Here is a 5,000-nt window from a genome sequence, read left to right on the forward strand (position 1 = left end):
CGCCAACCATGCTGGCAAAACAGTATCGCCATCTATGCGAATCGGACAACACTACGTCCGCCATGTCGAGCGCACCACAAAACATACCGCCATCTGTAGGTCTCCCTCAGCATGAGCTCCTGCAACGACGATACCGCCATCTATGGGACGCCAAGCCGACTAAGACATCGATGGGCCCACAGTGCCCATCTTTCGACGCCACCCACAAAGCATGCAGCCTCTGTCGACCACAGCACCCATACGCCAGTGCCTCTGCCGCACGAAGTCGTGGACCGGCAATCACACCACCTGCACCCGTTCGTGCCCCACCCCAACCGCCCAACTCGCATCGCCAGCGGATGAACGGCGGACGTTTCCCGCACTCGTAAGGTGCAATTCACACCTATAACATGCGTTTCATGAAGAGATATTTCCAATATGCGACATTCCCGCTGTCCCTATTCATGAGCTGCGAGCTGTACCACGTACAAGCTACAGACGCGATCGCATTGCTCACTGTACGGATTCTCATGCTGAGCCATCAGCTAGGAAGCGCCCCATCCATGTCGGCACCCGTGGGCGTTGCACTCGCAGTCGCAAAAAACGCTGGGCAAATATATATCTCGGAAGAGTAACGACAGTCCGAGCCTCCTGGCGTTGCACTCGCAGCCGCAAAAAAACGCTGGGCACATATATGTCTCGGAAGAGTAACGACAGTCCGAGTCTCCTGCGTGGGAAGAGTCTTTCTAGGCCCTGACCCACGGGAAGGGTGTAGCTTCCCCCATCCCGGACATTTGACGTCGTCACACTACCGGTATTGACTAATAGACTGATTGCTGATAATCATTAGCCATACACTGGGGGAAACGGCCGACAGGGGCGGCAACATAGTGGAGCCGCAGTGTCACTAATGTACAGAGATAGAACAGTTTCGACTGGAACTAGAGTAACCGTATACACGGCACTGATTAGTAATAGATGCAGAGCCATCAGAATACAGATAATATATACAACCGTCCCTATACATGCTGAAAGACTCTGCACACAATGAGAACCACACGTCAGCCAGACACTCTTATCACACACTACTCTCTTATCACACACAATATCTAACCACCAGCATGGAAGAACATCCAGTGCATCCTCTCCGCCACATGACACAATCCACACTATCATTACCAGACCGGGAGGTCCACCCAGAAAACACAATATCCCACCCTTCCGACATCCGCACATTGCTCAGCTAAGCCACGAACACCCACACATGTCCTACACAGTGGTGCACCCAACATCACAATACTGCCTCCTGTCACAGCACACAAACAATGGCAGGAATGAAAGACACAGATCTGCCACAACCATGGAATCGGAGCGCCGCCTGTCATGAGCCAAAAGTGCATCCTGACGTGACAAATCGGATAATACCGCAGGCATCCAATTACGATAATCACTATCAACGAACCTGCCGCCCCCCCCCCCAATACACCTTTCCCTACAACAATGTGTATCTGAACCTACGCTATATCGTACCTTAACCTAACCTATATCGTACCTTAACCTAACCTATATCGTACCTTAACCTAACCTATATCGTACCTTAACCTAACCTATATCGTACCTTAACCTAACCTATATCGTACCTTAACCTAACCTATATCGTACCTTAACCTAACCTATATCGTACCTTAACCTAACCTATATCGTACCTTAACCTAACCTATATCGTACCTTAACCTAACCTATATCGTGCCTTAACCTAACCTATATCGTGCCTTAACCTAACCTATATCGTGCCTTAACCTAACCTATATCGTGCCTTAACCTAACCTATATCGTGCCTTAACCTAACCTATATCGTGCCTTAACCTAACCTATATCGTGCCTTAACCTAACCTATATCGTGCCTTAACCTAACCTATATCGTGCCTTAACCTAACCTAATTTGTGCCTTAACCTAACCTAATTTGTGCCTTAACCTAACCTAATTTGTGCCTTAACCTAACCTAATTTGTGCCTTAACCTAACCTAATTTGTGCCTTAAAACCTAATTTGTGCCTTAACCTAACCTAATTTGTGCCTTAACCTAACCTAATTTGTGCCGTAACCTAACCTAATTTGTGCCGTAACGTAACCCATGTTGTGCCGTAACGTAACCCATGTTGTGCCGTAACGTAACCCATGTTGTGCCGTAACGTAACCCATGTTGTGCCGTAACGTAACCCATGTTGTGCCGTAACGTAACCCATGTTGTGCCGTAACGTAACCCATGTTGTGCCGTAACCTAACCCATGTTGTGCCTTAACCTAACCATGTTGTGCCTTAACCTAACCCATGTTGTGCCTTAACCTAACCCATGTTGTGCCTTAACCTAACCCATGTTGTGCCTTAACCTAACCCATGTTGTGCCTTAACCTAACCCACGTTGTGCCTTAACCTAACCTACGTTGTGCCTTAACCTAACCCATGTTGTGCCTTAACCTAACCCATGTTGTGCCTTAACCTAACCCATGTTGTGCCTTAACCTAACCCATGTTGTGCCTTAACCTAACCCATGTTGTGCCTTAACCTAACCCATGTTGTGCCTTAACCTAACCCATGTTGTGCCTTAACCTAACCCATGGTGTGCCTTAACCTAACCCATGTTGTGCCTTAACCTAACCCATGTTGTGCCTTAACCTAACCCACGTTGTGCCTTAACCTAACCCACGTTGTGCCTTAACCTAACCCACGTTGTGCCTTAACCTAACCCACGTTGTGCCTTAACCTAACCTACGTTGTGCCTTAACCTAACCCATGTTGTGCCTTAACCTAACCCATGTTGTGCCTTAACCTAACCCATGTTGTGCCTTAACCTAACCCATGTTGTGCCTTAACCTAACCCATGTTGTGCCTTAACCTAACCCATGGTGTGCCTTAACCTAACCCATGGTGTGCCTTAACCTAACCCATGTTGTGCCTTAACCTAACCCATGTTGTGCCTTAACCTAACCCATGTTGTGCCTTAACCTAACCCATGTTGTGCCTTAACCTAACCCATGTTGTGCCTTAACCTAACCCATGTTGTGCCTTAACCTAACCCATGTTGTGCCTTAACCTAACCCATGTTGTGCCTTAACCTAACCCATGTTGTGCCTTAACCTAACCCATGTTGTGCCTTAACCTAACCCATGTTGTGCCTTAACCTAACCCATGTTGTGCCTTAACCTAACCCATGTTGTGCCTTAACCTAACCCATGTTGTGCCTTAACCTAACCCATGTTGTGCCTTAACCTAACCCATGTTGTGCCTTAACCTAACCCATGTTGTGCCTTAACCTAACCCATGTTGTGCCTTAACCTAACCCATGTTGTGCCTTAACCTAACCCATGTTGTGCCTTAACCTAACCCATGTTGTGCCTTAACCTAACCCATGTTGTGCCTTAACCTAACCCATGTTGTGCCTTAACCTAACCCATGTTGTGCCTTAACCTAACCCATGTTGTGCCTTAACCTAACCCATGTTGTGCCTTAACCTAACCCATGTTGTGCCTTAACCTAACCCATGTTGTGCCTTAACCTAACCCATGTTGTGCCTTAACCTAACCCATGTTGTGCCTTAACCTAACCCATGTTGTGCCTTAACCTAACCATGTTGTGCCTTAACCTAACCCATGTTGTGCCTTAACCTAACCCATGTTGTGCCTTAACCTAACCCATGTTGTGCCTTAACCTAACCCATGTTGTGCCTTAACCTAACCCATGTTGTGCCTTAACCTAACCCATGTTGTGCCTTAACCTAACCCATGTTGTGCCTTAACGTAACCCATGTTGTGCCCTTAACGTAACCCATGTTGTGCCTTAACCTAACCTATAATGTGCCTTAACCTAACCTAAAGTGCGCCGTAACCTAAACTATATTGCGCCTTAACCTGACGCACGTTGTCGCTGAACCTGCTCTGTAATTGTTATGCAACCCGTTAAAGTAGTGTAGTGTTGCCTAACCGCAACCCTCGCAATATAGTTCGCTACTCGCACTGCCCGGTCCCCTGTGTATCGCGTCATGTTAAACACCTTGCAGGTGTTGCTGACTTTCCACATGCTCCTGCTATACACTGTAGTGTGGATAGCAGCAGGACGTACATGCCCCCCCCCCTTCCCCCCTGCCTTCGCAAGCTGGTCGGTGAGAAGTTTGCATGTTCAATGCCCTTCGCATGCCGACGTACTCAGCCTACGTTGTGGTACGGCCTGTCACCTGTCCGCCGATGTACGCAAAACCCACAAACTGTACTGCACATTGCTCCGTATGTACTGAATGATACATCGTGGCCCATGTGACCGTATGACGACAGCGCCTAGCAACGGCGGACCATACAGTCCAAATATTGTGCACGCAGCTACGTGTCGTCTCCCTATAAGAGCTGGATTGCAGTGTGGTACGCCATACAGACGTGTGGGAGGAACGGACGCCCTGGATGGCGATCAGCATGAGCAGTCTGTTGATGTAGTGGAGCGTGTATTCGGACGTAGTCGTCTCTTCTCACACACCGTGATAGCATGTTGCACCGCGTTCCACATCTGCGACATGCTGCAGAGGCGGGCTGACAGTCGTTCGCGCAATGGACACCGCATACGTACGGGGTCTACCTTCCACGTGTTCTCTAGGCGTGCACATGTTGTTGCGTCTATGTGGGCAGACGTAGTGTGTTGTGACACCTGACACAGGCATGCAATACTCGTTGCAAATGGCGATGGACGTGTACGTTTGCTGGTGACGTTACGCAAATGAACAACCGGTAACCCGTTGTGGTGCGGTTGTTCTCGCTAGAGGTGAATCAGTGTTGGCGACGATCGGTCGAGCTATTAACCGGTTGTTTCAGGGATACCCACCATGCCCACGAACGTGAAAGGGGACCCACCATGCCCACGAACGTGAAAGGGGATCTGGGTGTGAGGCGATACGCGGCGGTGGCTGGGTGGGACCGTCCCCGGCCGGTGAGGGGGGGCCGCCCGGCGTGCTGGCAGCGCGGTGCGTGGGCGCACGC

The sequence above is a fragment of the Schistocerca serialis genome, unplaced genomic scaffold, assembly GCF_023864345.2.
Source record: "Schistocerca serialis cubense isolate TAMUIC-IGC-003099 unplaced genomic scaffold, iqSchSeri2.2 HiC_scaffold_1014, whole genome shotgun sequence".
Lineage (NCBI taxonomy): Eukaryota > Metazoa > Arthropoda > Insecta > Orthoptera > Acrididae > Schistocerca > Schistocerca serialis.